Raw genomic sequence first — 20,224 nt, forward strand, 5'->3', positions numbered from 1 at the left:
CTTGGTTGCTAACTCTTGCCAAGTAGTGATACTCCCCAAAGGAAGCGATTGAAGCCATCCTCTTGCTTGGTCCCTAAGAGAAAAAGAAAACAAGCGCAATCGAATTATATCATCAGGAACAACATTTATCTTTATCGTGTCAGTGATTTCAAGGAATGTTCTGAGATGTAGATGAGGATCTGCAGTAGCGGCTCCCCAAAACTAGTTCTGTAGAACCATGTTTATCAATGTGGGCTTGAGCTCAAAGTTGTTTGCATTAATAGTTCCTCGTGCTATGCCCGAATAATGAACATTTAGTACCGGCCTAAAATGATCTCTAATGGGTATTGCAGGGGGTGGATTTTCGTTATCTCTGTTGTCAGCCATTGTTTGAATTGCTTCTCTTCTTGCCTTTCTTAATCTTCTTGTGGTTCTTTTGATCTCGGGATCAAAGATAAGAAAGTCAAGATTTTGCAATCTTTGCATGCACTGTCAAACAAAGATAAGAAACAAATCAATGTTTAATGTAATACAATAAAAGCAGCTCTAAATTAAAATCTAGACTAATTTTAGTAACAATACAAATATAAATTTAAAATAAACATCCCCGGCAACGGCGCCAAAAACTTGTTGCGTGTTTTCTTGATTGCTCGCAAGCGCACGATGTCAAGTTATAGTAAAATGTATTTTCGAGTACAAGTGTCGATCCCACGAGGAATGTGTATATAAATGTATATTAGTACTTGTGATTGCAATAGTCTCGACTTTTTGTAGAATAATCAATTAAAAGATTTGTTTACAAGAATAACTAAATTGATAATGGATTTAAAAGTAACACCAATTTATAGCACTTAACAATGGAATAAAAGATCTAGAGGTCCGATTACACGCAACTGTCCACCATGTGTAATTTTATGTAGCTATGTTATAAAAATCCTTCTTATTCATTAGCCAAGAATCTTATAATTACCTACTCCATCTCCCGAGTGTTGAGTAGACTGTAATTATTTAAAAATGGATTGCAACATTCCCATCAACAATCTATAAATAAATAACACAACAAGCACTGGATTCTTTATTGGCTTCGATAGCAATATAGGCCCTCCCGAACTCTATAAATACCATTGACGTATTTTTTCATTTCTTGTTTATAATTTCCTCTTCGAGTGATTAATTTTAAACATATAAATCATTCAAATTATGGCCAATAAATTGAAAGTATTAAGATTAGAACAATACAAATGAACAATAAAAAAAACTTAAATATCTTAGTTCATAGATTCTAACACATGATTTCTAGTTTTGTTCCATCTTTCCTTTAGAAATAACAATTAGTTAATAATAACACAAACAAAAAAACAAAACAAGGTTTTGAAACAAGACATATCAACTGAAAAATAAAAGAAAGAAGAACTTAGAACAACAGTTTGAAGTGCTAATTCCGTCCCCGGAGTTGTGCAGCAGATTTCCAATAAACTTGATGAACTAGAGTCTTCAATCTTCTAGCAGCAGCCTCCACTCTTCCCTTGGCTCCCCAATACCCTAGATGATAAGTAAATGATGTCCTTTTATAGTCCAGACAAGCCTCAATTCGTAGCACACCAATATCTTGGACTTTCATGCGCAGCACACAAAAATACAGATTTTCCGGATTCTGTTTTTCAAGGATTGCGGGTGCGGTCAAGAGGACACCGCGGGTGCGGTGTTGGTTCTGGTATGCCAGCGCAGGTGCAGTGTTGAATTTAGCGCGGGTGCGGTATATGTAATAGCACGGGTGCGCTGCTGCTTCTGTATTTTTTTATTTTTGGCACTTTCCAATTCAACACTTTAATACTCCACACTCTCATTCTAAGCTTCCAAACTATAAAAACAAAAACAACAACAAATCACATAAAACCTGCTCAAGAATCACAGAATTCCAAGTTAAAAACAAGTAATAAAAGTACAATAAATTGCACTTATCAAATACAAAGCCAGAGGTCGATTTCGAATCATCTACGTCACATTGAAAGCTAGAATCAGTGTAGCCTTTCAATTTCAATTCTCATCCCCATAGACCATGAACAAGTTCTTAGTCCTTCACAGGTACTTAGGAATATCTTTCACGGCCTTCCAATCCATTGGACCAGGGTTCGCCTGATATCTGCTTGTAACATTCAGAGCGTAAGCAACATCAGGACGTGTCTATATCACACCATACATGATACTACCAATGGCTGACGCATATGGAATATGTGTCATCATCTCTATCTCTTCATCAGTTTTGGGACACATAGCTTTAGATAGAGTAACACCATGACACATTGGTAAGTATCCTCTCTTGGACTCTTCCATAGAGAATCGCTTCAGAATGGTATCGATATAAGTGGCTTGGGTGAGTCCTAGCATCTTTTTGATCTATATCTATAGATTTGTATTCCCAATACATAGGATGCTTCACCCATGTCTTTCATGGAGAATTTACTTGCTAACCATACTTTAGTCGATTGCAGTAATCCTACATCATTTCCAATGAGTAGGATGTCATCAACATAAAGTATAAGAAATGTCACTGCACTCCTACTAACTTTCTTGTACACACATGGTTCGTCAGGATTCTTAGCAAAACCAAACTCTTTGATAGTGCTATCAAATCTGAGGTTCCAACTCCTTGACGTCTACTTGAGACCATATATTGATCTCTGAAGTTTGCATACCTTATGCTCACTTCCCACTGATGTCTATCCCTCAGGTTGAGACATATAAATTTCTTTTTTGATGTCTCCATTGAGGAATGCAGTCTTTACATCCATTTGTCATATCTCATAGTCATACCATGCTGCTATGGCTAATAGTATTCTAATGGACTTAAACATAGCAACTGGTGAAAAAGTTTTCTCATAGTCAAATCTTGCCTTTGAGTATAACCTTTTGCAACCTGCCTTGCTTTGAAGGTCACTACCTTCCCATTCGCCCAAAGCTTTCTTTTGTAGATCCATTTGCACCCTATGGGAACGATTCCCTCAGGTGGATCTACTAATGTCCAGACTTGATTTGAATACATAGAGTCCATCTCTGACTGCATAGCTTCAAGCCATTTGGTTGAATCAGTATCAGATATTGCTTCCTTAAAGTTCATTGGATCACATCCAACACAAGACTCATCATGGTCTTGTTCACGAAAAAGAGTATATCTTGCATGTGGTCTAATAACCCTATCAGACCTCCTAGGAGCTTGTACTTCAACTACTGGTTGTTGGGGATTAGGTTCAACTACTATAGTTGAGGGAGTATCTTGAATTTCTTCAAGTTCTATCATCTTGGCTTTTCTATCTAATAGAAATTACTTTTTCAAAAAGGTGGCATTTCTTGAAACAAACACTTTTGCTTCATTGGATGATAGAAATAATATCCAACAAAATTCTTTGGATATCCTACAAAGTAGCACATAGTGGATCTACTATCCAATTTGTCTCCCACTGTCTGCTTCACGTAAGCAGGACATCATCGTATTCTCATGTAAGAATATTTGGGAGTTTTTCCCATCCATATCTCATATGGTGTTTTATTCACTACTTAGTATGGACATTATTCAACAAAATTGCCGCAATTTCAAGCGCAAAGCCCCAAAACTTTGTAGGCAATTCAGTGAATCACATCATAGATCGAACCATGTCCATCAAGGTTCGATTACGACGTTCAGAAACACCATGCAATTGTGGTGTTGCTGGTGGAGTCCATTGTGAGATAATCTCATTCTCTTTTAAATAACCCAAAAATTCAGCACTCAAGTATTCTCCACCTCGATCATATCGAAGTGCCTCAATACTTCTTTCTAGTTGATTTTGTACTTGAGATCTGAATTTGAACTTTTCAAATGCTTAAGATTTGTGTTTTATCAAATAAACATACTCATACCTCGAATGGGCATCAGTAAAGGTAATGAAGTAGGATTGCCCATATTTTGTGCTAACACATAGCGGGTCACAAACGTCTGTGTGGATCATATCCAGTAGACCATGGGCACGTTCTACGTTTCCATTGAATGGAGTCTTTGTCATTTTCTTTTAGACAGGATTTACAAATAGTTAGAGAATTTATGTCTGACAAGTCAAACATGCCTTCTCCCACTAGTTTGTGCATCCTTCTTTGGGAAATGTGACATAGTCTAGTGTGCCATATTTGTGTGGGATTTGGATCATCTAACTTTCTTTTGTTTGTTGTTGAAATCATGTTTACTTGGACATTCACTTATCATTTCCAGAACATTCCTGGCGCATATAATTTCTTATGTCCGGAATTCTTGTAGTGAAATAAATAGGTTCTGACTTATTGGGCTTTGTAGGCCTTTTAAGTGTCCTTCAGAGTTTGCCTCTTATTGGGTTTATTTTTCTTGTGAGGGGCAGAACATTTCTTTCCCTTACTTTGTGGGCCATTTTTCGTCTGACGAGAGGCCCATTAGAAAAACAACAATTTTCTCTTTTATGGTGATCTCATAAGTCATAAGTGTATTGACTAACTCTTCAAGGCTATCATATATCTTATTAAAATTGAAGTTCACCATAATCTCGTCAAATGAGGAAGAGAAAAACAACAAATTGATATTATCTAGTAACTTGTTAGGAATCACATATTCCAGGCCCACCACATTCTTAATAAGCCCAGTCATATGTACACCACGCTCATGGACCAAAAACCCCATCTTGCAATGCGTGTAGTCATGAGCTCCTTAAAAATGGTGTTCATCAACTTATGAGTTTCATGCACCATGCAACTCTTGCACGTGCATTAGAATGTCAACAACATTCAACATTCCCTCAAACTGTCCCTACAGTTCATTTGACTATAGAATCGAGCATGTTACACTTTAGCTTGCATACTATGGTCCTACCATCTTGCATGCTTTGTCAGTTCAGCAGGACTGACATTAGTGTGTATGCCACTTTCTCCGAATTCCAGAACAATTTTCCCAATCACTCTTGAAAATTAGATTCGGTTAGCTTGTTAATAACAAAAATGGATTACGTGACGAAATCGAAAATATACTGATACGGAAACAGAATAATGGTTGCTGATTATTTTAAAATAATTTTAAGATATAAAATATGGATTTTTATTTTATAAATTTCCCTCCCACTATTTTGACTTTTCCACCACCCTCTGATGAAAAAGGGAAATCGTATTTCCTTAGTGGGCACGTAGAGTCCAAATAGTCAATTATAATCCCGAATAATATCAGACAATTATAATTTCTAAAAGGTAGAATCCAATTGCATCCCTATGCAACATCCGCGTGTTTTGCATCACGTTTAATAAGGACCCAATAATATGATGCCATTTATTTTCGCTTGTCAAACCGACCCATCATATTGAATTGTAGTAGACGGCGCCATGAGTTCCCTCAATAATATGAGCCGAAGTCATGGGAGTTCCACTCAATTCACATCATATGTCCGGTTGAAGTCACAGCTTTCCGGTGTCCAGGCCTCCCCAATAATATGAGCCAGACACTGTCCGCGGGTAGTGATCAACATGCAACCACGGTTGATGGAAGGCAAGGAAAAATTAAACTCTTTTAATTTTTACTTTTTCAGTTTGATATAAATTTTGAATCATATTCAAAATGAGGGATTTTAATTTTAAAATTGTCTCATCATTTTAATTTAAAAATCGCGTGCCATGTTTTTATGTTTGCCGGATTCATGCAACTATATTATTTAATAATATACATACATGCATACTACTATATATCACATATATCATAATATGACATTCAACAATAAATAAGGATGATCGATCGCCAACACTATTAGATCCATGTGAGCCATACATGGATCCAGGTCCAAAACCTAGGTGAATGCAGGGATGCAAATGCAACTATTACAAGAGCTTCCCAATATTTTACATGTCTTCATCTCGTTCATCGGGCCCACCATCTTCCAGTCTTGATCTCCCACTATTTCTAATGATTACATTTAAATAGCCATGACACATAAGGAATACATCTCATGGGGATGGGAATGGGCCATAAACCATGCCCACTTTAATAATATCAAATATTAACAAAACGAATAAAACAGTAAAATATCCTAACATACACCTAACACATTGGTCAAGGCTCTCGATCATCTTTCATGCATTTAATATCAAATATTAACATCAATTAATTAAACAAATTTAATTAACTGATAAATCATATATCTAATAATTTTATTGCTAACCACCACAATTAATAAAGAATTTAATAAATTAAATAAACTCCTTTATTTAATTTTCAATTAAATCAATAATAGTTGATTTCTTGTAAAACTCATTTTTACAATAAATAATTAAAATCATATTCTAATTATTTATTTTACAAGATTTTTATTAATTTTCCAAAAACTAATTTCCAAAATTAAAATTGAACCAATTTTCAAAAATATCAATTTTACCCAAAAATTTTAAAAATCCGAAAACTACACCCTAGGACCAAACATTTCAAGCCCATCATCCAGCACGGTTCCCGAGACACTCCCGTGCAGCCGCCCACACTGCCCGCCCGCTGCCCAAACGTTTCGGGCAGCCTCAAGCGCGCAGGCGCTTGGCGCACGTGCCGCCCCGCGCGCGCGGCCTCGAGCTGTGTGGACGCTTCGCACAGCGCGCATGCGCGCACAGTGCACTGCCCGGAACAGTTCCGGACAGGCCCATATATATATATATATTTTTATTGCTAGAAAAATAACCTTTTTAATGGTGCATCAATTTTTGAAAAATTTTCTTGTGTGGTTATAAATTAATTATTCAATATGATTTAAAACCATACAATTTAGAAAGCTTGGCTCTGATACCACTGTTGGATCTCGGTTTTCTACGTGCCCAAATGCAGTGGAAGTTTTAAAATTTTTATATCTTGACTTTCTAGATCTTTTTCGACACTCATTTGGTTTTTCAATTAAACATTCATAGGAAGTAAATCATTATACCTTTGGTGAATAGATCACTAGGCTCCAACTATTCCGGGGTTAGCGGAGATAGCTCTTGATGAATTCCCTACGAACTTTCCTCTGATCTCTTTTATGTATTCTTCTAATCAGGTCTACGGCCAGATGATTTGTTCCTCTTCCAAATAGCACTAGAAAATTTGGAAGAATTTTTTACTGGTGGAGATTGAAAACGAGAAACGGCTCAAACTAATCCTTCAAAAGGAAGTGGCCGATTTTTCAAGCTTTGGGAGAGAGGTTTTTTTCGAAATTTGTGAAGGTGATGGCTAGGGTTATGGCTTGATTACTCCTATCTATAATTAAGTCATAACCTAATAGCCATAATTAAAATTAATGGGCTTGATAAATTTATTGGGCTAATCCAACTAGTTTAATTAATTAATCAAAGTCTATTAAGAACTTTAATTATTTAGTATGTTTGACTTATAATCCTTTAAGCCCATTAAACATACTTCCCAACAATTTTAATTTAATATTTAATAAACTCAACTTTTGAGCTTAATAAATTAAATCGATTATAAATTAAACATTTGAATTTATTATTTAAATTATAAATCCAACTCCTTGAATTTTATCACCTCCAAAATTTAATATTTAATAACCCAACTTTTGAGTTTAATAAATTAAATTCTCAAATTTTTTTATAAATTCTAACTCCTTGAATTTATTCTCTAAAATTTTATAAATACATAAATTTAACTTCTTGAATTTACTATCTCATAAATTCAACTCCTTGAATTTATTTTCTCAAATTTTAATTATCATAAATTCAACTCCTTGAATTTACTATATCATAATATAAATTGAACTCTTTAAATTTATTCTCTCAATGGGAACAAACGATCTAGTGCTTGTGTGACCCTCAATGATTCAGGGATACAGCAAGCCGTGGGTTCACAACTCTTTGTGATTCAGAATAACATTTATTATTAATCGGGCTTACCCTAGTTAGCCCCATTCTTTTCATCAACACCTTGATGAAGAATGTCAGAACGCATTTCTGATTTCACCCATTGAATCATGGTAAGAGCGTCTAGTAGCATAGCCCCATGATCCCCTAGGTATCACCGATAGTGCCTGAAAGAACCAGTCGATTATGATTAACGTACAGTACGGTCCCTTCATCTCATATATCCCGATCAAATATGCAACCATTGGTTCATCCAGGGTTGAATAATAATTCGATAACTATGTGATACATGTAAATAGTGGCATCGCATGTACCATTGAAGAACTCCTTCTCCAATGTATATCTCATACTCTGGCCAGAGATTCCACATACTATTATTTCATCAGATCACATAGGATATCAACACCCGTAGGTGAGCGGTGAATCCCCGACTACAATGCTCTGGCTCCTATATGTGTCGCAACTGTACCCAACCTCGCCACCGATGACTCTCCTGGAGCCGATAAACGAGTCAAAGCACAGCCCTAGCATATAGAGCATCAGTGTTGTCCCTGGTCGTAAGGACTAATGGTGTACAATCATAACCACGGACTTATCCTCTCGATGAATGATAACTACTTGGAAAGTGCGAGGAAGGGTTGTTCGGTATAATCATCCTATGACTACCCATCTGCATGTTTGGACATCTCTATGCCCTTACCAAGAAACGCAGTACACATCACAGATTCTAGTCTCGAGCTCAAGAGACCTTTATCCATGTTTTAGGCGGCTGAATCGACTAGAAATGAATATAGATCATACAGTATTTACAAATGAGTTTCAACATCAAATTACGATTAATTTGTATTAAAGTATAATCAAGGACTTTATCTATGCTGATTGCATGGGTATACAGATAAAGTAAAACAAGACCATGAAAAGTTAAATTATATTAAAATAAAGTTTGTTTATTACACTTGAGTCAATAAATTCCCTAGCCAACCGTTGGCTTGCTGGGCATCTACTCTAACCGTCAAGGCTGTGCAAGAGCATCTCGAGACCTAGAACAGATCATGAGGGGTCTGAACCACGGTCAGGGGGGGGAGTTCGAACACAGCTGGGACAAGACGGGAAGCCGCTCGAGCGTTGGACGTGAGGTTGTTCGAGTATGCTTCGCGAGGTGACAATTCGGCTGGTTTCTGCACGTGCTGGTGCAGCAGCTTTTAGTGTTGGTTTGGCTTAGTTTAGAACGGTCATTAAGGTCCTAATTGTGAGCTTTAAAGGCTGGACATGTGGTGGTATAAGAGGGGACTGAAAGGTTTAAGATTTGGAGGCCATGTGTTGGAGTATGATCATAGACGGGGGGCCGAGAGTTTTGTTCTCTTCCTGGAATATCAGCCAATGGTTTTTGGATCTGATGTTATAATATTAGGATCATTACAGTGTTTTTAAGGTATGGTAAAAAGTTGAGAAAGTTTTGGATAAGTTTCGGTTCGATTCGGGTTAAAATCGGGACCCTGATCCTAGTTTTAAAACAATTCGGTTAAGTTATGAAATGGGCTCGAGTGTACGTCTAGGGATGCTTTTAAATATGTTTTGGGATTTTTTAAGAATTTGGTAAGTTTCGGATCAAAATGATGAGTTTTGGATTTATTTGGGATTTAATCGCCGCACGAAACGTTAATTAAAGAATTAATTTAAACGCCTAGATTTAGGCTTAATAAAATTATGTAAAATTATATTTAAGCTCAAATAATTATTATAAGTCAAATTTTTGAATTTGGGAATTTTATGTTAAGGTTTGGTTTAATTCGTGATTAAAACGCATTAATATGTTATATTTAAAAATTAATTTAAAAGTCATTGATTTAAGCCAAATAAAAATATGAGAAAATTCATGTAAGCTTAAATAATTATTTGGGACATGTTAGAGTCAATGAAATTTAGAAAATGTCAAAAAAGTGAAATTTTACGTCTAGCTGCAAAGTGGTAATTTATAGGTTTCAGGGGCAAAATGGTCATTTTGCACCCGGGGTGAGATTTTGGTCCTGGCAGCTCCCTGAGCACAAATTTATGATATTTTAAATGTTTATGCATCATGATTCACGATTTTTAAGATTTTATGACAAAATACGTTGCATACTTGAAATTAAAGAAAATGGCATTTGTGCATGATTTTTATAAGTGATGAAAATGATAATGTTTCGAATGATAGGAATTAGTTGTGGCTATCGAAGTATATGTAAATGCTGATGATGAGACCTAGGCACAGTGGATGGGTAATCCTGTCACTGATGTCCGATAGCCGCCGGGTACCGTTGTTCTATGTATGATGGATCCATCGTAAATGCTGAATGATGTACGATAGTCACCTCCAATGATCTGAATTCACAAATGATAAATGATTAATGACGAACAATGATAAATGATAAACTATTTTGATACGTCACACGTTTACATTAAGCTTTTAAAGTTCATGAAAGATATGTTGAATATGATATTTTTCACTGCTGTGTGTTATGTATAGGTATTTGTTATTTATGGTACAGGTGTGTTGATTCTTTAGACTCACTAGAGGTGTGTGATGCAGGTGAGCTTAATGATGAGGAGTCTGGAGGTGCTGAACTCTGAGTAGGCAGACCTGGTGCGGTGATACGACCCGAGGACCGCATATTTTCCGCATTATAATTTATGAGATTGAGTGGAGATGAATATTTTCATATGTTGATGATTTTTAAGATACGTTTAAATGTTATTTCGAAAATGTGAGATTTTAAAAAAAAAATTCGGCACTTTTAAAAAAAACGGTAGACGTTATAGCATATACATTTACTGAGTCGCCCCCTATTGAGGCTTCGACTAGCTGCACCCCTGAGGAATTGTAGACTTACAAGGATTGGTGTGACCATTACTTGAAAGTCAAGTGTTATATGCAGGCTTCTATGAATGATGGGCTGCAGAGGCGTTTTGAGGATGCAAAAAGTGCTGCTGACATTCATTGGCATCTCAAGGAGCTCTTTGGTGAGCAAACACGGCCTCTTAGGCATGCTACCGTCAAGGAGCTGATCACTTTACGCATGCGAGATGGGGCCTCGGTCCATGAGCATGGCCTAAAGATGATTGGGCTTGTGGACAAGCTCGTTGACATGGATCTTACGTTGCCGTCGGAGTTGACAACGGACGTGTTGCTCTTGTCGCTGCCTATCTCGTTTGATCCTTTTTGGTGAATTTCAACATGAACAAGCTGGAGCCTACCTTTGAGGAGTTGGTGAATATGTTTGTTACCTTTGAGTCCACCATCAAGAAAGAAAAGTCGGTTCTTTATGTGGGTTCTTCATCTGGTACGAAGAAAGGACCACATGGGAAGGGAAAGAAGCGTTCTTTCCAACATCCCAAGAAGAACGTGCCCTTGAATAGGCAAACTCCGAGTCCTGCTGTGGCAGCCACACCAGTTAAGGCTGACAAGACTGCTGATATATGTCATCACTGCAAGAATCTTGGACATTGGAGGCGTAACTGTAGAGAATATCTTGTCCAGAATGATTCTGAAAACAGTGTGTTCTATATTGAAGTAAACATTTCAATTAACTCTACTTCTTGGGTATTAGATATCGGCTGTGGCTCACATCTCTGTAATGATTTGCAAGTGATGGGAAGAAGTACGAGGCTAAGAGAAGGTGAGACCATCTTGAGGATGGGCAACGAGACAAGAGTTGCTGCCAAGGCAGTAGGAGATGTGTATTTATTGTTGAACAATGATTTTAAGTTAATTTTTAGAGATGTTTTGTTTGTACCTGATTTGGTGAAAAACATTGCTTCATTTCTATGCTTGATAAAGATGGATATTCTTGTTTATTTAGCAAAGGTGTTTGCAACATTTACAAGAATGAATGTTTGATTGGTATGGTAGAACTTGAAAACGATCTATATAACTTAAAACTAAAAGATATTCCACTAAACAATGTCCAAGCAATAACAACAACAAACAAGTGATAACAAGATACTCTAAATTCGGCACAATTATGGTATGCTCGATTAGGACATGTTTCCCTAAGAAGGATGAACAAGCTAGTGGGAGTAGGCATGTTTGATATGTCTGATATTAATTCTCTCACGACTTGTGAATCTCCGTATTTTAAACCGGTACATAAATTTTATCGATTCAGATGACTTTTGAGGGTTTGGGCAATATTTTCTAAAGCATACGATAATGAAATAATTTTCGAGAGGGCTTGATGGGTTTGTTTTAGTGCTTAGTGGGCCCAAAACCATTTTTAGTACATTTAATTTCAATTAGAGGCTCATTTATTCTTAACCCTTTTATTTAAACTCACCATTAGCCAACCCTAACCCTAAACCTAGAAGCAGGTGTCCCTTCCCTCCATCAGCAGCCTCTATTTTCGAGAAAATAGTAGCAGCCCCTCGAGATAATAGTAGCAGCCTCCATTTATCGAAAACCTTCCCCCGCCTCTCCGGTGATGGCCCTACACGCGTATCTTCAAGTTTTCAGCACATAAACGTTAATGCATGCCATGTATCCCATTTTCTCATCATTCATGCCTTTTATATGATGATGTATACGTATTTTCATGATAAATCATTTGTTCAAGAATGATGTTACGTTTTTGCAAAGGTTTTGACATGAACATGCGCATATCTTTTATACAACTCACGTTTTTCATGTTCTTGTGTAAGGGGCTGCCATGGCTGGGTGTTTATAGGCTAAAAATGATGGGATTCATGGTGTCATGGTGCTGGAATCATGAAAGGATCGAGCTAAGAATGGAATCGATGGGCTTTCTTGTGTTCGGGTTAGGTTGGAGGCTCGATCGATGGTTACGTTGAGGGCAGCGGTGTAAGGATATTTCATGGATGTGAAGTACACCCTGCTGGATCTACATCACGGCCTAGAGCAGCTCGTGCAGGCTGGTCTGGGGCTAGGAGAAGATCGAAGGTTATTTGGTGATTAGGGTTCGGTTGTAGAGTTTACGAATGTTTGTGTTTTGGTAGCGTGCATGGGGTTGGGGGCTAAGGCTAGGTCGGTCCAGGAGGGTCAAGAGGTGGGCTAGGAAGAATTTGTTCGAGGCTGGTTTGAGTCGGTTGAGAGTAGGGTATAAGTTGTCTTCGAAGTGTTTGGAACACTTTTCTGTCGAAGGGTTAGCACCGCGGCACTACCCTTTAGGCGCCGCAGTGCCTGGTCTTCGAATTAGGTAGTGCTACAGTGCTGATGCTGGGCGCCAAGGCGCTAACCAAGATCCGCAACGCCACAGTGTCAGCGCCTAGGCACTAGTCCAGAGTATAAGGGGATTTAGTTTAGCGCTATCGTGTCGTTGGGTATTTATTCGTTGGTATGAAGGAGTTCGGTGAGGGTTAGATTAGGTAATACGAGGCTTGTTTAGGAATCTTTGAATTATAATTTAAGTGTGGTCGCCTTCGGGTCAAAATTTCGAAGTCCAGGTGTAAAATGGTCAAATAGGGTTTCCAGGGGCAAAATGTCATTTTGCACCCGTGTCGAGTTTTTAGTCCTAGCAGCTCCCTAAACACGATTTGGCATTATTTAAATGTTTATTTTATCATGTATATGATTTTATGTAATTACGAAAATATGTTGCATGCTTGATTTTAAGGAAAAACTACGTATGCGTATGATTTTTATAACTGATGAAAACAATGATGTTTTTTAAGGATGGGAGTTGGTTGTGACTGGCGATATATGTACACGATGAACTGTAAGTCCAAAGCTCAGTGGATGGGTAATAATATCGCTGATGTCTCCGCCGTCAGGTACCACGATTATATGTAGATGGATCCATCGAATAGAGATGATACGATAAAGCTTATACGAAAGTCACAACTAACTGAAATGAATTCAATTAAAGAAAATGAACAAGTATATCTTGATATGATGAGATGTTTTGACACATTATGCTTTTACGATATGTTTATGTTTACGCTTTTAAGATCATGAAACGTATTTTTATTACAGTACTTTTCATTGTTTCTTGCTACGTATATGTATTCGTCATAACATTACCGCTGTGTTGAGTCTTTAGACTCACTATGCTTAAATGATGCAGGTGAGCATGTTGATTAGGAGGCTGGAAGTGCCGAATTCTGAGCAGGCAATGCTGGATGTGAGCACGTGAACCCGAGAACCATATATTTTCCGCACATCATGATTTGTTTTAGGAGTGGACATGATTATTTTATACGATTTTGTTTTGACATGTTGATTGTCGTGAGGATTTTTATTTGCTTCCTGTTATTTTATTTTTAACGTAAGTTTAGTGTTGTCGACTCGGTGAATATTTTTGAACTGTAGTATTTTTATCGGTCATTGGATTACATCTATTTTTAAATGGAAATCTTCAGCAGTATTGCATGCATGCATAAGTTATGAATTTTCGAAATTTAGCTTACAAAAAAAAAATTTCTTGTGCAATTTTTATTAATAGACGTTTCGTGACATGTTTTGAAGGATGGGAGTTAGTTGTGAAAAATACGAAAACAAACACGAACATGTAAGGTCAAGGCTCAATGGATGGGTAAAATTGTCGTTGATATTCCCGCCGCCGGGTACTACAGTTATACGTAGATGTATCCATTGATTAGAGCTGATACAAAAGTCACAACTAATTATCTGAATTCAATTAAGAAAAAGAATACTTATACGATGACACGATATGACATGCTTAATATGAATACGTTTACGTTTATGTTCATGCTTCGAAAGATCATGAAAGATACTTTGTTACAATACTTTTCACTGTTGCATGATATGTATATGTACTTGTCATATCGGTTAAGGTGTGTTGAGTCTTTAGACTCACTAGGTTTCATTGATGCAAGTGATAATGTGGTTGAGGAGACTGTAGGCACTGAAGACTGAGTAGGCCGAACTGGGGGTGCACGTGAAAACCCGAGGACCTTGCATTTTTCCGCACTATATGTTTATGGGTCATGGATGAACATTGTTTGTTTTATACATTTTCATCTTTTACTACGTTGATGATTTAGCAGAATTTTGAAGGTTACGCCTGAATTCTTTTAAACAACAGTATAGGGTTTTAAGCATGTTACATTGTTTTAACTGCATTATTTTTACCTGGTAGTCGTTTATCCATTTATAATGCATGACTGACACTTATTATTTCATGCATGCATTTAAATATAATTTTGAAAAAGGTTACAAAAAAAAATTGTCTAGTCGTGTTTTAGTTGCACGAGACGTTTCAGGTGATATCAGAGCAAGGGTCCTGTAAAGGGTTGTGCCACCGTCAAATTCAAAAGCTTGGTCTTCAAGCCTCAAGTCGGTAAGTTTACATGTTTTAAATGTTTTGAAAGTTTTAATGTTATCATCTGCATGATTACATGATATATGTTTTGTCACGCCCCGAGTCCGAAGCATCGGTCACATCCGGCATTGTTTAACAATTAAATTGAAAACAATAAAGCCTCGTATCAAATCAAACCAGTCTTTTTCATAAATAAAGTATTGCCTTACAATGACAATGGAATAATATACATCAGAGTTTCAAATAACGGAAACTGAAAGAAAAGCAAAATCTTGAGTTCTGATCTTGATCTCCAGTTCACCAACCTCAGAAGGTATCTTGCTCTTCCTCATCCAGTTGCTCCACATTTTTATCTGAAATTTGTAAGGGGTGAGTGTTTTGGAAAACATTCAGCAAGTGGGGGTCGATCGATTCCAAAGATACATATAGAACTTAGTTTTCTTAAAACGTTCTTTTAACAGACTTTCAAAACTTAATATTCTTAACTTATCAGGACAGAGACAAATCGAATAAATGACAGAATTCATCAGATGATTCAGAACAATTCAGAAACCGATTAACTCAATTCAGAACAGAACATATCAGAACAGACAGAACACTGTTACTCATCTCATTTCCATGGTTAAATTGTCCCCAATATGTTAGTCCTCTAAGGGGTGAGGCCAGAACATGGTTTTATACCCACCAATGGGGGCCAGACAGAACATGGTTTTATACCCACCAATGGGGGCCAGAACAGAACATGGTTTTATACCCACAAATGGGGGCCAGACAGAATTAGAATTCTCGTCCCATTTAAATAAATTCGTAACAGTGCAAACAGAATTCAGAAGTAACAGACAGAACTTTTCAGATATTCAGATTTCATAGTTTTCAGACTGACACAGCAGAATCAAGAAATTCGAGCACAGACGAGAACACATAATCGATCGAAATTTTAAAATACAACATGCTGATTTTTCGAAAATAATGACACACCTACATGTATGTCATGTTATTGATATCAAGGTTTAAAAATACAAACGAAGTATATAACAAAAGCCCACTTACTGTATTTGCAAACTTTGCACAGAGTTTCCTCTCGAAAGTTTGAGCAGCACTTCGTCGTGACTTTAACAATTGCGATCTGAAATCGAGCAGCACTTCGATTATTCTTTTGGTAGAATGAAACACGAATGTAGCAGCACTTCGACGCAAATGTTTGATTCGCCTGCACTGCAAGATTTTCCCTCCCCTTTTTCTCTTCCTTTGGCCGAAACTTTAGGGTAGTTTTTGGTATGGTTTTGCATGCATGAGAGACTCATATTTATAGAAGAAATTTGTCTCCTCCCCTACCTAATAGCCGTCCCCTTGGAGCCCAAGAATGTGATTAATTGTAGTCATGATGGTGGACCAATATTCCATGTTTTCCTCAAGTTCAAGATTAGCCATAATGGTGGTTCAAAATCCCATGCATGCTTCAAGAGTCGCCTTGGTTTTCAATAGGGTCATTTATGTCTTAGTCCTTTAGCTCCCCCCCTTAGCTCCCTCATGGGTTTACTCAAAGGTTATTTCTTACACACTTAATTTGTCCAAACCCCTGCCTCAACTTATATCTCCCTTTTTGGTCTTGTTAGGACAAGCTTGATTGAGCTTCTTCGAGCTGAAGGATCGAGTCCTTGAGCTGGGGTTTTACTTCTCCCGTGACAATACTTCGATGGATGCGGTTACTTGTAGCTTGGCCTCCTGTTGAGCTCATTCCCGAGCTTTGAAGTTACTTCCTCGAGTTAATTAAATTTAATGAAACTCCAAGTTAATATTCAAGTTATTTAGTTGGAACAAACAATTTTGGAGCTTAGTTTGAGTAAAGTTTCAAGTTCGTTTTACTTACTTGATTTGCTTCGGATCGTAAAATCTCGGGTTCTCACATCCCTCCCTCCTTATTAAAAGTTTCGTCCTCGAAACTTGCATTAGCTTGATCTTTCGAACAGATGAGGGTATTGTGATCGCATTTTTTCTTCAAGTTCCCAAGTTGCCTCCCTTTCGGTATGATTTGACCACTGTACTTTGACATAAGGTATTGTCCGATTCCTCAACACTTGGTCTTTCGAGTCCACTATTCGGGTAGGGACTTCTTCAGATTTGAGTTCTTCATTCAGGTTTCCTTCAATCATCAGTGGTGTAACCTTAAGTACATGACTCGGATCTGGGACATACTTCCTCAGTTGTGAGATGTGGAAAACGTTATGTATTCTGGCCATGTCTGGTGGTAACGCTAATCGGTAGGCTAAGATTCCTACCTTCTCCAGTATCTCAAACGGTCCCACATATCTCGGATTCAGCTTTCCAGATTTACTGAACCGTACTACTCCTTTCATTGGAGAGACCTTGACATAAGCCTTTTCACCGATTTCCAATTCCAGCGGTCTTCTTTTCAAATCGGCCCAGCTCTTTTGTCTATCCTGAGCTGCCTTGAGTCTTTCCTTGATCATGGCTACTTTTTCAACGGTTAATTGAACAAGCTCTGGTCCGGTAACAGCTTTTTCTCCAACCTCATCCCAATATAGAGGCGACCTACACTTCCTTCCATACAACGCCTCATACGGAGCCATCTCGATGCTACTGTGATAGCTGTTGTTATAGGCGAATTCTATCAGGGGTAACTGTTCACTCCAATTTCCAGAAAAGTCCAGTGTACATGCCCTCAGCATATCTTCGAGGGTTTGAATTGTCCTTTCGGTTTGACCATCAGTCTGAGGATGATAGGCTGTGCTGAGAGTGACCTTGGTTCCCATAGCCTTTTGGAAACATTTCCAAAATCTTGATACAAATCTTGGGTCTCTATCAGACAGTATACTTGCCGGAACTCCATGTAGCCTCACTATGTTGTCCATATACAAAGTGGCTAATTCATCCAAATTATAATTCATCCGCACTGGCAAGAAATGGGCAGACTTGGTCAATCTGTCAATGATCACCCAGATCCCATCGTGACCCTGCCTTGATCGTGGTAGTCCTACTACGAAATCCATGGAGATGTTATCCAACTTCCACTCTGGTATTTCCAATGGTTGTAAAAGTCCTCCAGGCCTTTGATGTTCCGCCTTGACTTGTTGACAGACCAAACACTTTGCAACAAAGACAGCTACGTCTTTCTTCATACAGTTCCACCAGTAATTATTTTTTAAGTCTGTACATTTTGGTACTCCCTGGATGTACTGAAAATCTCGATTTATGTGCCTCGGCCATTACTTTTTCTCGAATTCCATCGACGTTTGGCACATACAATCGTCTTTCATCTAGAGTATTCCATTTTCATCAATTTGAAATTCTGGAACTTTTCCTTCTTGGATTTGTTCTTGAATTTTAAGGATGGAGGTGTCTTGGCTCTGCTTCAACTTGATGGTCTCTCGGAGGTTTGGTTGCACTGATAGGGAATTCAAGTTCACCTTCCCAGGGTTCCTTCGACTCAACGCATCTGCCACCTTATTTGCCTTACCCGGATGGTAATTGATTTATAGGTCGTAGTCCTTGAGAAGTTCCATCCATCTTCTTTGTCTCATGTTTAATTCCTTTTGAGTGAAAATGTACTTGAGGCTCTGGTGATCAGTAAAAACTTCGCATTTTACTCCATAAAGGTAGTGCCTCCAGATTTTAAGCGCAAATACTACTGCGGCTAAATCCTAGTCATGAGTGGGGTAATTCTGCTCATATGATTTCAATTGCCGTGAGGCATAAGCGATTACCTGACCCTCTTGCATAAGCACACACCCCAATCCTTCCTTTGTTGCGTCACTGTATACAGTGAAATTCTTACCATCCTCGGGAAGAATGAGTACGGTGTGGATGCGAGTTTTGTCTTCAGGGTTTCGAAACTCTTTTCACAAGCTTCATTCCAAATGAATTTCGAATTTTTCTGAGTAAGTTTGGTGAGTGGAATGGCTATTGAAGAAAATCCTTCCACAAATTTTCTATAGTAGCCTGCTAATCCCAGAAAACTTCTTACTTCAGTCACTGTCTTTGGTTGTGGTCAATCCTTGATTGCCTCTACCTTCTTAGGATCTACTGACACTCCAAATTCAGGAAATATATGCCCTATGAACGCCACACTTTTTAACCAAAATTCACATTTCTTGAATTTGGCGTATAGTTCCTTTTCTCGAAGTGTCTGCAAAGTGAGACGCAGATGCTCTTTGTGTTCTTCTTCACTTGGTGAGTACACAAGGATATCATCTATGAAGACAACTACAAACTTATCGAGATATGGTTTGAATACCCGATTCATAAGGTCCATGAATGCTGCAGGAGCATTTGTTAGACCAAAAGGCATTACCGGGAATTCGTAATGTCCATATCTTGTCCTAAAATCAGTTTTAGGGATGTCTTCCGCTTTGACCTTCAACTGATGGTAACCAGATCTCAGATCTAGTTTTGAGAAAACCTTGGCTCCCTTTAACTGATCGAAAAGATCATCTACGGTATGGTGCCTTTGATATTGGCGCAGCACCAGGACCAAATTGATTTCAAATTCTACTTCCCTATCTGGTATCTCTCCCGGTAGTTCCTCGGGGAAAACATCTGGAAATTCTTGAACAATTGGAATATCCTCCAACCTTGGGACTTCTTCTTCTTTGATTTCATTGATCACTGCCAGATAAATTTCTTCTCCTCCTCTTATGGCTTTCCAGGCTTGTGAGGCAGGATAACAGAGATTTTCTTTCTTTTGATTTTTCATGGAATAAAATCTCTTCTTCATGAGGAGTCTGGAGTCTAACATTTTTCTTTTGGCAGTCCACAATGGCATGGTATTTAACTAACCAGTCCATTCCAAGAATGATGTCAAACTCAACCATATTGAGTTGAATCAATTCTGCTTCAAAAATTTGTTTGCCGATACAAATTTTACAGTTTCGATACACTTTTTGGGTCTCAATTATTTTACTTGCCGGTGTTGCAACTTTTAATGATTCACTAAGAGTATCATGTTCGAGTTTAAGCTTCTTAGCAAACCTTCTAGACACGAATGAGTGTGTAGCACCACAATCAAATAAGGTATAAGCAGACATTTCATTGAGTAAGATAGTACCTGCCACCACTTCATTGGTATCATCAGCTTCCTC

Source organism: Primulina tabacum, chromosome 14, assembly GCF_025594145.1.
Source record: "Primulina tabacum isolate GXHZ01 chromosome 14, ASM2559414v2, whole genome shotgun sequence".
Taxonomy (NCBI): domain Eukaryota; kingdom Viridiplantae; phylum Streptophyta; class Magnoliopsida; order Lamiales; family Gesneriaceae; genus Primulina; species Primulina tabacum.